Raw genomic sequence first — 19,097 nt, 5'->3', positions numbered from 1 at the left:
AGTCACAGAGAGAGAGAGAGAGAGAGAGAGAGGCAGAGACACAGGCAGAGGGAGAAGCAGGCTCCATGCACTGGGAGCCCGATGTGGGATTCAATCCCGGGTCTCCAGGATTGCGCCCGGGGCCAAAGGCAGGCGCCAAACCGCTGCGCCACCCAGGGATCCCCTTACACAATGATTTTCAAGCAATATCACATTGCTTACAATATGCATTGGTTGGGGGGGCGGGGCAAGATGGCGGAGGAGTAGTGTCCCCAAGTCACCTGTCCCCATCAACTTACCTAGATACCTTTCAAATCATCCTGAAAACCTACAAATTCGACCTGAGATTTAAAGAGAGAACAGCTGGAACACTACAGAGACAAGAGTTTGCACTTCTAACAAGTACAACTCGTTTTTAGCCACTCTGCGCTGAGCAAAATGACTAGAAAGAAGAACTCACCACAAAAGAAAGATCAGAAACAGTACTCTCTGCCACAGAGTTACAGAATTAGGATTACAGTTCGATGTCAGAAAGCCAATTCAGAAGCACAATTATAAAGCTACTGGTGGCTCTGGAAAAAAACATAGGGGAATCAAGAGACTTCATCAATGCAGGATTTAGATCTAATCAGGCCAAAATTAAAAATCCATTAAATGAGATGCAATCCAAACTGGAGGTCCTAACGATGAGGGTTAATGAGGTAAAAGAAAGAGTGAGTGACATAAAATACAAGTTGATGGCAAGGAAGGAAGCTGAGGAAAAAGGGAAAAAAACAATTAAAAGACCATGAAGAAAGGTTAGGGGAAATAAATGACAGCCTCAGAAAAAAATCTACGTTTAATTGGGGTTCCAGAGGGTGCTGAGAGGGACAGAGGACCAGAAAGTATGTTTCAACAAATCATACCTGAGAACTTCCCTAACATGGGAAGGGAAACAGGCATTCAACCCAGGAGATAGAGAGGTCCCCTCCTAAAATCAATAAAAACTGTTCAACACCTCGACATTTAATAGTGAAACTTGCAAATTCCAAAGATAAAGAGAAAATCCTTAAAGCAGCAAGAGACAAGAGATCCCTAACTTGTATGGGGAGAACTATTAGATTAACAGCAGACCTCTCCACAGAGACCTGGCAGGCCAGAAAGGGCTGGCAGGATATATTCAGGGTCCTAAATAAGAAGAACATGCAGCCAAAAAACTTTATCCAGCAAGGCTGTCATTCAGAAGGAGAGATAAAGAGCTTCCAATACAGGCAGAAACTGAAAGAATATGTGACCACCAAACAAGCTATGCAAAAATTTTAAGGGGGACTCTGTAAAAGAAGAGGACGCTCAAAAAAATAATCCACAAAAACAGGGACTGAATAGGTACTATAATGACACTAAATTCCTATCTTTCAATAGTAACTCTGAATGTGAATGGGTTAATAATCCCATCAAAAGTTGCAGGGTTTCAGACTGGATAAAAAAGCAAGACCCATCTATTTGCTGTCTACAAGAGACTCATTTTAAACATAAGGACACCTACAGCCTGAAAATGAAAGGTTGGAGAACAATTTACCATTCAAATGGTCCTCAAAAGAAAGCAGGGGTAGCAATCCTTATATCAGATAAATTAAACTTTATCCCAAAGAATGTAGTAAGAGATGAAGAGGGACACTATATCATACTAAAAGGATCTATCCAACAAGAGGACCTAACAATCATGAATATTTATGTCCCTAATGTGGGAGCTGCCAAGTATATCAACCAATTAATAACCAAAGTAAAGACATACTTAGATAATAATACACTAATACTGGGAGACTTCAACACAGCACATTCTGCAAATGACAGATTACTAAGCACAACATCTCCAAAGAAACAAGAGCTTTAAATGATACACTGGACCAGATGGATTACACAGATATTTACAGAACTTTACATCTGAACACAACTGAATACACATTCTTCTCAAGTGCACATGGAACCTTCTCCAGAATAGACCACATACTGGGTCACAAATCAGGTCTCAACTCATACCAAAAGACTGGGGTTGTCCCCTGCATATTTACAGACCATAATGCTTTGAAACTTGAACTCAATCACAAGAAGAAATACGGAAGAAATTCAAACACGTGGAGGTTAAAGAGCATCCTGCTAAAAGATGAAAGGGTCAACCAGGAAATTAGAGAAGAATTAAAAAGATTCATGGAAACTAATGAAAATGAAGATACGTCGTTCAAAATCTTTGGGATACAGCAAAAGCAGTCCTAAGAAGGAAATACATGGCAATACAAGCATCCCTCAAAAAATTGAAAAAACCTCAAATACACAAGCAAACCTTCCACCTAAAGGAACTGGAGAAAGAACAGAAAATAATTCCTACACCCAGCAGAAGAAGAGAGCTCATAAAAATTCGAGCAGAACTCAATGAAATAGAGACCAGAAGAACTGTAGAACAGATCAACCAACAGGAGTTGGTTCGTTGAAAGAATTAATAATATTAATAAACATTAGCCAGCCTCATTAAAAACAAAAGAGAAAAGACTCTAATTAATAAAATCATAAATGAAAAAGGAGAGATCACCACCAATACCATGGAAACACAAACAATTTTAAAAACATATTATGAGTAGCTATACGCCAATAAATTAGGCAATCTAGAAGAAATAGACGCATTTCTGGAAAACCACAAACTACCAAAACTGGAACTGGAAGAAATAGAAAACCTGAACAGGCCAATAACCAGGGAAGACATTGAAGCAGTCATCAAAAACCTCCAAAAACACAAAAGTCCAGGGCCAGATGGCTTCTCAGGGGAATTCCCAGGGGAATTCTATCAGAAGTTTAAAGAAGAGACAATACCTATTCTACTAAAGCTGTTCCGAAAGATAGAAATGGATGAAATACTTCCAAACTCGTTCTATGAGGCCAGCATCACCTTAATTCCAAAACCAGACAAAGACCCCACCAAAAAGGAGAATTATAGACCAATATCCCTGAGGAACACAGATGCAAAAAATTCTCAACAAGATACTAGCCAATAGGATCCAATAGTACATTAAGATTATACAAAAAAAAAAAAAAGAAAAAAAGAAAAGAAAAAAGATTATACACCATGACCAAGTGGGATTTATCCCCAGGATGCAAGGTTGGTTCAACACTCGTAAAGCAATCAATGTGATAGATCATAACAACAAGAGAAAAACCAAGAACCATAGGATCCTCTCCATAGATGCAGAGAAAGCATTGGACAAAATACAGCATCCATTCCTGATCAAAACTCTTCAGAGAGCAGGGATAGAGGGAACATTCTTCAGCATCTTAATAGCCATCTATGAAAAGCCCACAGTAAATATCATTCTCAATGGGGAAACACTGGGAGCCTTTCCCCTAAGATCAGGAGCACGACAGGGATGTCGACTCTCACCACTACTATTCAACATAGTACTAGAAGTCCTACCTTCAGCAATCAGGCAACAAAGATAAATAAAAGGCATTCAAATTGGCAAAGAAGTCAAACTCTCCATCTTTGTAGGTGACATGATACTGTACATAGAAAACCCAAAAGACTCTACCCCAAGAACTCATACAGGAATTCTGCTGTGTGGCAGGATACAAAATCAATGCTCAGAAATCAGTGAAATTTCTATACACTAACAATGAGACTGAAGAAAGAGAAATTAAGGAATCAATCCCATTTCCAATTGTACCCAAAAGCATAAGATACCTAGGTATAGCCCTAACCAAAGAGGTAAAGGATCTATACCCTAAATACTACACAACATTTCTGAAAGAAATTGAGGAAGACACAAAGAGATGGAAAAATATTCCATGCTCATGGATTGGCAGAATTAATATTCTGAAAATGTCAGTGCTACCCAGGGCAATTTACACATTTAATGCAATCCCTATGAAAATACTTCAGAGAGTTGGAACGAATCATCTTAAGATTTGTGTGGAATCAGAAAGGACCCCGATTAGCCAGGGGAATATTGAAAAAGAGAACCAGAGCCGGGGGAATCACAATGCGGATTTCAAGTTGTATTACAAAGCTGTGGTCATCAAGACAGTGTGGTACTGGCAGAAAAACAGACACACAGATCCATGGAACAGAATAGAGAACCCAGACATGGGCCCTCAACTCTATGGTAACTAATATTCAACAAAGCAGGAAAGACTATCCCTGGAAAAAGGACAGTCTCTTCAATAAATGGTGCTGAGAAAAGTGGACAGCCACATGCATGAATGAAACTAGACCATTCTCTGACACCATACACAAAGATAATCTCAAAATAGATGAAAGGTCTAAATGTGAGACAAGAATCCATCAAAATCCTAGAGGAGAACACAGGCATCACCCTTTTTGAACTTGGCCACAGCAACTTTTTGCAAGATACATCTATGAAGGCAAGGAAAACAAAAGCAAAATTGAACCAGTAGGACTTAACCAAGATAAAAAGCTCTGCACAGCCAAAGAAACAGTCTACAAAAATAAAAGACAACCTACAGAATGGGAGAAGATATTTGCAAATGACACATCAAATAAAGGGCTAGTATCCAAGATCTATAAAGAACTTATTAAACTCAACAGTAAAGAAACAAACAATCCAACCATGAAATGGGCAAAAGACATGAACAGAAATTTCTTCAAAAAAGACATACACATGGCCAACAAGCACATGAGAAAATGCTCTGCATCACTTGCCATCAGGGAAATACAAATCAAAACCACAATGAGATACCCCCTCACACCAGTGAGAATGGGGAAAATTAACAAGACAGGAAACAACAAATGTTGGAGAGGATTGGAGAAAGGGGAATCCTCTTGCCCTTAAAATACAATGGTGGGACAGGCATAGGATAAATATCCTCATTCTGAAAGGGAGAAAGTAAAAAGGAACAAAGGGATTACTAATCTAAAGCAAGTACACAACAGAGTAGGGCAAATTCCGTTAGGTGTCAAGGCCTGAGAGTAATCCTCTGTGGTCAATGCTCTGGCCACTGAGCCCTTTGGGGGTGGGGGTGGGCTTATCCTTTCTGGTCTTGGCATACATGCTCTGCTTCAAGTCATTCTTCCTTATTTTGTCCCATCTTTGTCTCTTTCAGTCCAGGCTAATAAAGAGTAATCATAACCACCTCTTAGGATTGCTAAATAAGTAGATGGGGGCATTGTACATAAAGTATTTAGTATAATGCCTATCATATAGTCATTAACTAATAAATAGTAATTATTTAATCGTACTAATTTATGTCACCCCTCACCCACTTAACCAAATAAGTAAGAAGATGTTGCTCTTTTGGACACCAGCAGCAATTGACACATTTTAGTATCTTTAGATGCTCTTCAAATCTTCCCCCTCTTAGCTTACTCTAATTGGATTTGTCCTTACTTAATACAGACACATACTTCCAACACAATGAGCTATCCTTTTGTGCAAAAGAGTTCCTGGGCCTGGATGAATGTTTATTATAGAAGCTGTTTGTGGCTAAAACAGATGCAGGCAGGAATTGCTCAAATAATATAAGGCAATATTAAAAGCCTGGAGGAACCAGCTTGTCTAATGAATGATTCTGGTACTTGATTTTTGAGTATTAGCTCTGTCATAAAATTTCAACTTGGTTCATCTTTTGGGTTTTTTATGGTTCCATGCTAGCCCACATAGAAAGTTCTTTAACACTCATCTCAGAATCACATCCACAAAGAAAACCAAATGACATACTGCTAGAGAGAGAGCGCGCTAGCTCTGAAAATCTATTCAATTCTCACTTTTAGGAAAGCCAGACCGTGTTTTGGGTATCTATTGAATGTAGGAAAACAGGAAAGTTCTACCAGATATCCTCCTCATACTTGTCTGACATTTAGGGCACTGAGCAGGATATACTGACTATGTAGCCCATTGGCAGTGCTTCTGGCAGAAAGCCTAGGTAAATCTCAGGACTCAGCTTCTTTAAGATACCATGAAGTCATGGATTGAAATGATATATTTATCCAGGGCTGCAAATGATAGCTTAGCCAAAGACAGAACCCAAGTCACTATTAAGAGGGAAGCTGTAGTAGACATGGATATCCCCACAACATTCATTCCCGTCTTACAGGAATATAATTTCATCTTTTGCTTGATGATCCTCTTTGCCCAACTCGCAGTCTATATTGTTTGGTTGGAATTGACCTCCACTCTCAGTTCAAGGAGTAGAACTTGTTTGGCCCAAGCAAATCAGCATATCTGGCCATAGTGATTATCTCATGGATTGGCATGTGACCTAATCCAAAACAATAAGAAGCCATGAGTTCTTTACTGAGACTTCTGAGAGTAGAGCTACTTTTCTTTTCCAGTGACTTTGGTAGTATGAGAATATGAAACTTGGGGCTGCTTCAGCCATCTTGTTACCAAAAAAGGAGCCAATCTGGAAAAGCTAGCAGAGACAAAAACAGTGCCAAGATATTCACAGGAAGTGGCCCTAACATTATCACTTAAGCCTCTGTATCAAGCTACAACTGAAGCTATTATTATCCTTTGACTTTCATTAACATGAACTAGTAAGTACCCCCTTTCTTCTTTAAGCCACCTATGTTTATAGCCAAAAGAATCTTGATATAGAAGCCAAAGATCAAAGCTAGAAAAATAGTATGAAGTGGCAGATCTCAGGGTTGAGTGTAGCTACAAATGGGAAAGAATACCCTCAAATCTCAAGAGTATAATCCAGGGGCTCCATGCATAAAGCATATTTCTGGAAATACAAAATGATGCTTGGTTGCTGTGGGGGGTTTAATGAAGTTCCTCCCCCCCAAAAAAAGAGATATGTCCACCTGGAACCTCAGAATGTGACCTTACTTGAAATAAGGGTCTTTGTAGATGTAATTAAAGTAAGAATTTTGAGATGAGATCATCCTGAATTAGGGTGAGTCCTAAATCTAATAAATGTCCTTATGATAGAAAAGAAGACAGAAGGAGACACAGGGAAGAAGCCCATGTGAAGAGGGAGGCAGAAACTGGAGCTATGCTGTGATAAGCTAAGGAATTCCTATAGCCACCAGAAGTTGGAAGAGACAAGGAAGGATTCTCCCCTAGAGTCTTGGGAGGGAATGTGGCTTTGCTGACACTTTGATTTCAGACTTCTAGCTAAACCAGAACTATGACAGAGTAAATTTCTGTTTTGCTAAGCCTCCAATTTTGTGGTAATTTGTTACAGCATCTCGTAATGCAGATGCTATGGAAGACAGATGCAAGATATTAAATGTGTTAGGAGAAGAATATCCATCACTGCTGGAAAAATGCCAAGACTGTGTGAATAAGGCAATGTTGGAGATAAAAACAAGAATGACCTCTAGGAATGGTAGGAAAGGGGTACAAGGATCCCTTCGGCCATCCCATCCTTTCCTAATCCTGGTGAAGATGTCACTTGAAGGGATCATTTAAAACATAAAGTTGTTAAAAATCTTGGTGACCTTAGTCACTATTTTGAAAGGACCATAGTGATTATATTGTGCCATAGGCTCATGGGTATAGGTCTTCTCTGCCAGGAGTACAGCTGTGTACAATAATCCTTATCATTATTCATCATTTTCCAGATGAGATCATATCTTATGCCAGGTTTGTTTACCAGATATATAAGGTTTGGTTGAATCCAGCTCTAGGATGGAGGTTGCTGGAGTCGGAGTCTTGGTGGGATAAAAACAGCCCCCAACATGTGTTAGATTCAATTTATTTTGTGGGTACAAAGCCACAATAGATTGTGGGTGATCTGGGCAGAGGTAAAGATGTCAAGGAACTTGAAGACTTGTCATTTCAAAGACCCATAGAGTTTTTCCCTCTTTTTAGTAAGTTGTTTACTAGGGCTATCAAAACAGAGAATTATGGAATAGATTGTTACTAACCATTATAAATTGGAGGAAAAAACTAAGTCTCACCACCTCTCCATTTTGGGTTCTGCCTAATGCAAAAAAAAAATTCTTCTGATGACTGCTAGTTAAATGGGGATCCAAGTGTCAGCTTTATTAGCAATCAAGGCAAGTGCTCAATAACCCCTAAGACATATAGCTTTTTTGCTAAAGCTAGGTTAGAGAATGTAGCTGAATCTTGAGATCAAAAGAGCATCTTCCTATTACATTGCTGAAAGTAGACTTTGGGACTTGTCTATGCAGAAAGTTGTCTCTATAGTGTAGATCCTGGCTTATAAAGCCATTTCTAAGGACCCCAGGTCTGCCTTACCTGTATAGTTACCAGCAAGAGTGCAAACAAGTGTGTGTGTGTGTGTGTGTGTGTGTGAGAGAGAGAGAGAGAGAGAGAGAGAAAGAGAGAGAGAAAGAAGGAACGTGAGTGAGTGAGAGCAAGAGTGAGAGTGAGATAAGATCAAGTTTCCATACAGAGGACACATTGTAGGCCTTGTCCCAGGTATGCTTACATGTATGAGTGCTTACATATGGGAGCAGGTAACTGCTCACACTTATATACCAAGCCATGAGTAAGCTGTCAAAGGGAGAAAGAGAGAATCAGTAATGCTAATCCTGTTTTGGAATCACTGTCACTTTACCCATTTGTTAAGTGTGGCTCAATGGATATCAGGCAATCACCGATCATATTAGTATATCCTTCCTTCATTAGATAGAAGCAAATAGAAGAATGGACAGAGGGGCAGAATTTCCTTCCTTAAACTATCTTTTAAAGATAGAAGAGTGATATAAATTCTGTCTTCTATGGCCTAGGGAATGGGGAGGAAGTGTTTTCCCTATTGAATGGATCCCAGGAAGTGATGACATTTCTGACTTATATAGGAGTTTCTTTTTTTAATTTTGATTCCAGTATAGTTAACATACAATGTTATATCAGCTTCAGGTGTACAATAGAGGGGGTGGGGAAATCGGTGAAATAGGTGATAGGAATTAAGGAGTGCACTTGTGATGAACACTGGGTGATATATGGAATTATTGAATCACTATATTGTACGTGGGAGTTTCTCACTGTAGATCCCCTGCAACACTTTGTCATCATAAGACATCTTGGCTGGGGATAAGAGAGCCAAGAAATTTCACTGAAGCATACTCAATCATTACTTTATCTGTGTTAGCATGGGCTTATCATCACAACATAAAGGCAATATCACAAAGGCCTTAAACACTTAAAATTTCAAAGATCCTTGTTCCATGAAGTTTATCCATATAGATTAATAGAAACAAGTAAAATTCTCAAATATCATGCAGAGACCACAGTTAAGTGGTCCTTTATCAAAAGCAAAGCACCTCATTTTCTTTAGAAAGGAAGAGAAGTGCTTGATGAGCTAGGGTCAATAAACTAGCAGAATGCTTTGATCGCTGAAGGCAAATATATATATATAAATTTTTCAATAAAACAGACATTGGGCACCAAATCAATAACTCAGCCCGATTCATAATGCAGGAGACTTTTTCTCTTCATCATGTCTAAAAATATTTCGAAATCAACACAGATTTTTCTGGGCTCCTATATACAGAGTGATGAAAGGCAAAACTTGGCAGTAATTGTAGTGATTGCTAAAATGTGTTTGATAGACATAACTCAAAAGTAGACCAGGTATGCAGGGTGTTCCTTCCTGCCAAACAGATACACTCACCCTCCAGGTCTTTCATGATCGTATACATAGCAATTAACACTAGAAGTTATCTAGCCTGACAAAAGAAGTGAATTGGTGATCTTTGGCAAGACAAAAAAATACAATGGAATGTTTCAGGACTATCACTTACTCAACACAACCACTTTCTGAGGTTGTTATCCATGTTATCAGATCTCTAAACTTCTAGACCACTTCTAGGGAGGCTGAGTCTTCAGACACATTCAATTTTGCCTAAATAAGGAAAGGTGACAGGTGCAAGATGATTTTCTAGAGAAGTTTCTCTGTATAAAAATACTATTTGAGAAGCAGGGCTTCTGGAATAATGCAATAAAGATTCCAGCTTACCCTCTCCGCAGTCAAACAACAGTTTAAGTAAGGGAAATTATTTTTAAAAAATCATTCAAAGTTTCTGGAGATTTTCCTAAGGGCATACAAAAAGTGGGAAAACATTTAATCAAGAAAATCTACTAAATCTCAGGAGGAACGGTCACAGTCTGTAGCATTTGAGCCACAATTTAGTCTATTACTCTCTTCCACCAGTTCAAGTTATGTAAGGTCTACCCTGGTTATGTGCATCCTAAAAGACAGGGGATCCTTCTCCCCCAGTTTCTAGTCTTGGAGATACAGTTACACCCAGAATCATCAGGTTTATGTTGTTTCTCATTTCTCACAACACCATGTTGCAGTTCATCCAGACATAGCAGAGAGAACTGGGTCTCTACCTACCCCACCTTCACCAGTAGAGTGTAAGCTCTATTCTAGGTGTAGGAAGCCAATAATACTGGCCCTCATTACCTATGCCTCAGTTTGCTCAAAACGCAGAGATTTCATGCAGGAAGGGGCAAGCTGAGAAGACCAGGAGCTATGACCTTCCTCCATTGTACAGCTTACAGATGGGGAGTGTCACTCTGGGTTTGAAATCATACAAAGTATGTTCTCTTACCCACTTTAATTCCAAAGTATAGAATTAAATCAGACATCAATTTTGGGAAGTTCATAAGTGTGTTAAAAGTTAAAAAACACATTACTAAATAATCAATGGGTCAAAGAAGAAGTCATGAGAACTTGAAAAAATATTTTCAGATGAATGAAAATGAAGACACAACATACCAAAATCTATGGAATGAAGCTAATGCAGTAGTAAGAGGGAAATGTATAACTTTGACTGCCTACATTATAAAAGAAGAAAGGTCTTAAATCAATAACCAAACTTCCAACTTGAGACAGTAGAAAAAGAACAAACTAGATCCAAATAATTCAAAAAAGAATAACATAATAAACATTAGAACAGACATAAATGCACAGAAAAAAAGAAAATCAACAAAACCAAAGTTGGCTTTTTTGAAAATATTGATGAAATCAATAAAACTTTAGTTTAATTGACCAAGAAAAAGAGAGAGAAGACTCAGATTACTAATACCAGAAATAAAAGAAGGGACATTACTAAACAACCTAGAGAAATACAAATGATTATAGGGAATATAATGAACGACTACATGGCAATTACATGATTTAGATGAAATAGATAAGTTTCTAGAAAGACACAAACTACTGAAACTGACTCAAGATGAAATAGAAAAGCTGAATAGACGTATAACAAGTAAAGAAGATTGAATTGGTAATCAAAAATTATCATAAAGAGAACTCCAGGCCCAGATGGCTTAATTAGTGAATTATACCAAATATTTAAAAGAGAATTAACACCAATACTTCACAAAGTCTTCCAAACCTATAGAATAGCAAAGAGCACTTCCTAAGGAATTCTATGAGGCCAGTATTAATCTGATACCCAAACCAAAGACATCACAAGAAAATTATAGATCAATATCCTTTATGAATATAGATGCAAAAATCCTTAATGAAATACTAGCAAACAGAATACAGCAACATATAAATGGATTATGCACTATGACCATATGGGATTTAACCCAGGAAAGCAAAGTCATTTCAATATGCAGAAACCAATCTATCTATTAGATCATATTAACTGAACAATGGATAAAAACTCCATGATCACATCAATGGATGTAGGAAAATGCTCTGTCAAAATTCAGCATATATTCATGATTTAAAAAAAAATCAACAAACTAGGGAAGTTTTCAACCTAAAAAGGGCATCCACAAAAAAGGCATATCTATCATCATACTTGAAGATTTAAAGAGTAAAAGCTTTCCCTAGGGGATCAGGAACAAGACAAAAACAATGTCCGATCTTGCCACTTCTGTTCAGCATTATGTTGGAGATTCTAGTCAGTTCAACTAGGCAAGAAAAAGAGGAGAAAAGGCATACAGATTGGAAAGGAAGAAGTAAAACTATATCTTTTGCAGATGATATAATCTTATATATGTGATTTTTAAATCAAACTTTAGAAAAACATATCCCAAGACATCTCTAGGTTTCCAGAGACCTCAAATAATCTTCATTTCATGATCCCATGAGGTCTCACCTTCACATTTCTAAGATGGCCTTAGTAGCTTCTTCTCTTGTGATCAAAATGCAGTGATGGAGTAACCAGAGGGAGAATTCAAATCATGGCCGAACTTGTAATATAAAGTTCAGAGTTGAGGAAGTGGTGCTGAAATTAGGTGTTGATTAAATTCTATTGGGGAAGATAGGATACAAGGTCAGAAACTGGGCAAATCAGGAATTAGTTGGCAAGCAGAGACAGGCAGGATGGGGCATGTAGTTCAGAATACAGCTAAAAAGTGTCATCATCAGAGGTCTATCTTTACATGAAGCCCATGGTGTGGTATAGGGAAAGGCCAGATGACTTACAGTTGAAAGCCTAAGCATTTGACTATGTGACCTTCTACCTGTAGATCCAGCCTTTCATGAAAGTGTACCTACCCAATGTTCTTCCAGTGTCTCCTCTGGGTCTAGGAGAGTTGCTTCCTTCTTATCTAATTCTTCATGAACTCCCGTCCTGACAAAAGTAGATAGGGAAATTTATTTATTTATTTATTTATTTATTTATTTATTTATTTATTTATTTATTTATTTATATCCCCATCCATTTTTCCCTATATAGATAGTGAACATGTGCCATTTATCATTTATCATTTTTAAAATATATATAATATATATATATATATATATTTCAAGCTGTATGGTGCTCTCCCTGATGCCTAGAAAGGCTCTCGGACTTAAGAGACAAAAGGCGTGCAGGCAAAAAGTATGACCTGAGGATTTCTGCTCTCCTGTGTAGTACCCCCTCTACTTAAAGATTAATGTTTCTAAGGAGACCATATAAAACCATATCAATAAAGTTGAATACAGGGATAAACAGTATAGTCCCTGGCTTTGAAGGACCTCACTACTGCATAGTAGAGGCAACTGATAATATAGCCAAGGACTAGGACAAGGAAATTATTCAAACCATGAGTGTCTACTCTTGACTCGCAAGCTTTGTTAGGCCAGCCAATCTAAATCACATCCAGGTTCTAAGCAGTATCTAATTTAAAGCCATTTCTAAGTTTCAAGCAAACTTTTGGCTCTCAACTACTTTGGAAAGTGAGAGGAGAAATGAATTCCTCTCTCCTAAACTTGATCCACAAATCTCAGTTTGTTCCTCAGCAAAAATGAGAGAATAGCTTTACCTCAACAATTACTTCACAGGGTTGTCAAGAAGATTCAATGACATTATTTATGTAAAGCCCTCCCTGCCACCTTTCCCAGCATCAAGCCACTTGACTATTCTTGTACTCCATGCAACGGGACTGTCATTGTAAACAGCGTAAAAGGACATTCCCTAAACATTGAAGAATGTTCAACAAATCTCATCTCCAAAATCCCATGGTTAGGAGGGAAGATAATACTCATTTGATACATAGTACTTTCTTTCTAGTGTGCTACTTAAATTATTTTTAACTTAGAAATCCCACCAATAATCTAAGCCAAAGGCTATATACCCAGTGGAATGAGTATCTTTTAATCTAAACTCCAAAGACCAAGTTTGTTTGAAGTTCCTATTCTCATTGTAAGATTCTTCCTATTTTGGCCTTTAAAAAATGATAAATGGCACATACTCACTGAAAGGCTACCTAGAGCAGGGCTTTGAGGGTGGTATGCTCCCAGTGCAGGAAGAAAAGGAGTGACTTGTCTGTAGAGGATTTAAATAAATAATAATGACTAAAACTTGGTATGCCTTTTATTATCACCATGACCTAAAAATCCTAAACAAAATTAGTGATAAATGTTCCTCTGCTCTGTGGCAGATCACTTTTACCACCTCACTCTTGATTCGCCGCTGCACTTACTATATTTCAGGAATTGTACAAGTGTTACCTCATTAATCTTCACAACAACACTGGGAGGCAATTATCTTTGTTTTACAAAGGAGAAACACTGAAGCTCAGAGAGGGTAATTCATGCAAGGTCAGAAAGATAGTGAATGGTGGAGGCTTGCTTCACTGTGAGTAAGAATCTTATATTTTAAAAAAGTTGAATAATTGACACCAGAATTTGAGGAAATGTTTATGTAAGTCCATAGTCCATACTTTTAACTACTACAAATTACTAACACTGTAGAAGAAGAGTCTTTGACTGAGACTTTGAATAGCTTTCTCTGACATAGGGACTAGAATTGTCTGGAAAGAATTATCTGCCAAGAATGTAATGGAAAGAGCAATGGACTTGGAGACAACCAGATCAAGATTGGATCTCTGTGTGATCCTGGGCAATTTATATAACCTCAGTGAGCCTCACTTTCCAAACTGGAAACTTGTACCTGCTTCACAGTGAGGATTAAATTACTTGGCATATAGGAAAGTGCCTGGTACATAACAGCCATTCAACAAATGCTAGTTTCCTTCCTTAACTTTCGGCCAAAGAAAACTATCTAGGGTTATAGCCAAAGTGGAAATTTATAATTGGTCCTGCTCTGTAAACAAAGGCCCCATTTCTTTTACCTTCAACTTAATTTCTATTGCTTAATTTTTATTTCTAAACCAATCACCTGCAAGGAGGTTTGGATTACATTGATTGATTAAAACAGACATGGCCTATTCCTAAAGCTGGGGACAAGATCACCAAGCTGAGTTGCTTGGGTTAGTGATTGGGGGGTGGATCATGGACATCTGAATAGAATCCAGGGTCTGTTATAAAACAGGAAAAGGAAGAATGTGTACTATGTAGCCATCCAACTATGTCCACTATATTGATGTTTAATAGATTTAGGTATTTCTCTCTTGCTCAGTATGGACTCTTCAAAGGCACCTGCCAGAAGCATCAGTACTTACTTTTCCAAGGGAAATCTGGATATAGGATCAGAAGACAAAGAATTGCTATATTAATTTCAAAGCAGCAGGCCATCTGGAAAAAACAGTAAGCCTATTCTTATTCTGGGAACATCAGAATAGGCACCTAGGCTGAAATGAAAATTTCAAGGAGTCCTGGTTCAATATAAAGAAGAATTTACTAAGAAATAGAGCTGAATATAATTGAAATAGCCTGTTTCACAAGTTAGTGAGCTCTCTGTTATCAGAAGTATCTAAGGATCTACTACCTCTAGATGTGGATACTGTAGAGGAGAATTCTCTACCAGGTAGGAGGTTAGAAAAAATGACTAAAAGGTCACTTCCAATTAACATTTTTGTGTTATAATTCTATAATATAATAGAACTGTGATTCAGCTCAAAATAAATGACAAACACCTCTCAACAAACTGATGAAGGCATATCGTGAGAGACAAAACCTGTCAATGAGACAGATTAGATTCAAATTTGATGGACAACCAATCAATGAGATAGACACACCTGTGCAATGGAGAAAGCCAGTGAAGATACTATTGATGAATAGCAATGTCCAGTCTAATGAACTTGACAGTTTATCTTTTGGGAAGGGGAGTTTATTTTTTTTAAGATTTTATTTATTTATTCATGACAGACACACACACACACACAGAGAGAGAGAGAGAGAGGCAGAGACACAGGCAGAGGGAGAAGCAGACTCCATGCAGGGAGCCCGACATGGGACTTGATCCCGGGTCTCCAGGATCACACCCAGGGCCAAAGGCGGCACTAAACCTCTCGGCCACCGGGGCTGCCCAGGGAAGGGGAATTTAGAGGATGCTTCCTTACCTCTTCCTGTCTGTCCTGGGATTTGCTTTTAAATAGAAGACAAATGAATATGCCAATCACAAAACTCTCCTGAAGCTTGAGGCACTATGTACTACGATTTTCCTTTCTTAGACACACTCCGTGTATATCTTAGTAATTAATCTATAGGGTTGAACTTAGATTCTTAAGTAAATTGGTTTGAGGGATCCCTGGGTGGCGCAGTGGTTTAGCGCCTGTCTTTGGCCCAGGGCGCGATCTTGGAGACCCGGGATCGAATCCCACGTCGGGCTCCCGGTGCATGGGGCCTGCTTCTCCCTCTGCCTGTGTCTCTGCCTCTCTCTCTCTGTGTGTGTGTGACTATCATAAAATAATTAAAATTTTAAAAAAGTAAATTGGTTTGAGTTGGTGTCTTCATTACTAAAGTAGAGGTGGTTTATTTTCTATCATATTTCTCTCTAATCCTGTTGCACATATGACTTTAAATAGTGACCTTAGGTCTTACCATTCTGCTCATTTGAAACACAAGTCTCAGATTAAAGCTAAACTGCACTCACCCTGAGATGAAATTTGGTCTGGAAACATCGGCAGAATGATTTGGAGTACCTGTAGGGTTCTACTTGTATAGAAGACCAAAGAAAAAACTAATCTTAAGGCTTTAAATCTATCATTATACTATGTGTTCTACCTATGCACATCCATTTCTCTCTCTTTTTTTTAATTTATTTTTTATTGGTGTTCAATTTACTAACATACAGAATAACCCCCAGTGCCCGTCACCCATTCACTCCCACCCCCCCGCCCTCCTCCCCTTCTACCACCCCTAGTTCGTTTCCCAGAGTTAGCAGTCTTTGCGTTCTGTCTCCCTTTCTGATATTTCCCACACATTTCTTCTCCCTTCCCTTATATATTCCCTTTCACTATTATTTATATTCCCCAAATGAATGAGAACATATAATGTTTGTCCTTCTCCGATTGACTTACTTCACTCATCATAATACCCTCCAGTTCCATCCACGTTGAAGCAAATGGTGGGTATTTGTCATTTCTAATGGCTGAGTAATATTCCATTGTATACATAAACCACATCTTCTTTATCCATTCATCTTTCGTTGGACACCGAGGCTCCTTCCACAGCTTGGCTATTGTGGACATTGCTGCTATAAACATCGGGGTGCAGGTGTCCCTGCGTTTCATTGCATCTGCATCTTTGGGGTAAATCCCTACCATTTCTCTCTCTTTTCTTGCCTTAAGCATTTTAAAAATTATTTCTATTTACTCTGTAACTGGTTTGTTTGTTACAAATTCTTGTATTTTTCTTTTAATAGTAATGCTAGAGTAATGGTACTCAAAGTGTGGTCTAGGGATCACTGACAGTTCTCGACTCTTTCAGGGGTCCACAAGGTCAAGACTCTTTTTATAATAATAGTAAAAAGTCAGTTTTCTTTTTCACTGTGTTGACATTAACACTGATGGTGCAGAAGCAATGGTGGGTAAAACTGCTGCGGCCTAGGCACACATCAAAGCAGTAGCACCAAACTGTACCAGCTAGTTAATTGTATTCTTTACCGCCATGTACTAGAAGGGGGGAAAAGTCAGTTTCACTTAAGAATGTCCTTTGAAGCAGCTAATTTCATTAAGTATCTACTCTTGAATGCACATCTTAATATTCTGTGACAAAATGGGAAACACACATAAAGTACTTCTGATGCATATTAAGGTATGATGGTGGAATGAAAGAAAGGCATTGTGCATTTGTTTACATTGCAAGTCAAACTAGCCTTGTTTTTCATAAAATGTATTTTTCAATAGAAATAACAAGAGAAGGGTGCCTGGCTGGCTCAGTCAGTAAAGCATGTGACTCTTGATCTAGGGGTCGTGAATTGGAACCCCATGCTGGGCGTGGAGCCCACATAAAAAAAAAAAAGAAAGGGGGCAGCCCAGGTGGCGCCGCCTTCAGCCCCAGGGTGTGATCCTGGAGAGCCTGCTTCTCCCTCTCTCCCTCTGCCTGTGTCTCTGCCTCTCTCTCTCTCTGTCACTCTCTGTCTCTCATGAATAAATAAATAAAATCTTAAAAAGAAAGAAAGAAAGAATGAGAGAAAAACTATGATTTATTCAGACTTGAGTATTTTGCAGATACTTCTTCAGAAATTAACAAATAGAGCTTATCCTTTCAAAGGAAACATTTGACAGCATTTATTGTCATTAATCAAATTCAAGGTTTCAAGCAAAAATTGGAATTTGTAAAACTAGATATCCACCACAGTGAGCATGAGAGCTGCCCAATACTTAAAGGCTTGTAATGAAATTGGTGGTGCTATAAACTAATCTAGATTCTTTGATATTGTATACTAAAATGTGTCATCTGGAAGATCTGTATAGCCCCAGGAACCAATATTTTTTCAAGTGATCAAACTAATGCAGGATGTTTATGAAATCATGCATGGGTAAAAAAAAATTCATTAAAATGTCAAGATAGGGCACTGGGTGACTCAGTTAAGTGTCAGCCTTCCATTCAGGTCATGACCCCAGGGTCCTGGGATTGAGCCCCACATCAGGCTTCCTGCTCAGTGGGGAGCCTGCTTCTCCCTCTCCCTCCATCACTCCTCTGCTTTCATTCTCTTGCTCTCTCTCTCTCTGTCAAATAAATAAATAAAATCTTTTTTAAGTGCAAGATAAACCAAGAGATGTCAATGCGACAGAATATGCAATGCTCAATGATATGGTTTCAGATTCCACATTGTCACTAAACTTTAAAAATACCATTTGTTGAATTTTGGTGTAGTATCTGAGGAGACTATCCATGGTTTTCTGAAGAACTTATTAAAATACTCCTCTTCCCAACTACATCTCTGCATGAGGTCAGATCTTTTTCATATTCTCCAACAAAGTCAATATTTGGTGATCCTGGGAGAGTGGCACACTGGAAGAGGCATACTCCCTTCCCACATACCCTGCCCTATGCACCTCTTCCATATGGCTGTTTCTGAGTTATATCCTATTATAATGAACCAATAATCTAAGTAGGTTTTTGGACATCAGGAAGATGGTAAGACAGGAAGCTCCTGACTTTCCCTCCTCCCAATGATGCAGCAAATATTCAAATATACATGGATCAGTTCCCTCTCAGAGAAATCTGGAAACTAGTTGAATGACTCCTACACCTCAGGCAACTGAGAAAATATCCACATTGAGACATGTAGAAAAAGCTGAGACACACTATTGCTATAAAATCCACCCTAGGCACAGCACCTTACAAAAGAAGAGTGAGCCCTCAACTGCAAGTTTCTCTATGAAAAACAAAGATTTTAAACCACATATCTAGCACAACTATTAAGGTTGCCACCTGAAGGACTGGCTCCCAAATCACCTGGTTCAGAGAGTCAATGGTGCTTGGCATTCACAAATCAGACATTAAACAAAGATACAATTTTTAAATAGGCACACAAGCACTACCCACAACTATCTCCTAAACCCATTATAAGGGAGAAACAC

At 38.4% G+C, this 19,097-nt stretch overlaps 1 pseudogene across 3 annotated transcripts in view; it reads right to left on the bottom strand.

Moving 5' to 3' along the window:
* The window catches only part of LOC144308792 (elongation factor 1-alpha 1 pseudogene), a 279,120-nt pseudogene that overhangs the window by 209,075 nt on the left and 50,948 nt on the right, over window positions 1–19,097 (bottom strand). For all 3 annotated transcript variants that reach the window (XR_013375112.1, XR_013375110.1, XR_013375113.1), the window contains exon 2: window positions 12,397–12,472. The product of XR_013375112.1 is annotated as an elongation factor 1-alpha 1 pseudogene, transcript variant X3 (transcript). The remainder of the gene's footprint in view (window positions 1–12,396; window positions 12,473–19,097) is intronic.

The sequence above is a fragment of the Canis aureus genome, chromosome X (assembly GCF_053574225.1).
Source record: "Canis aureus isolate CA01 chromosome X, VMU_Caureus_v.1.0, whole genome shotgun sequence".
Taxonomy (NCBI): Eukaryota; Metazoa; Chordata; class Mammalia; order Carnivora; family Canidae; genus Canis; species Canis aureus.
The sequence above is the reverse complement of the archived record's forward strand: the minus strand, read 5'-3'. Positions and strand labels throughout refer to the sequence as shown.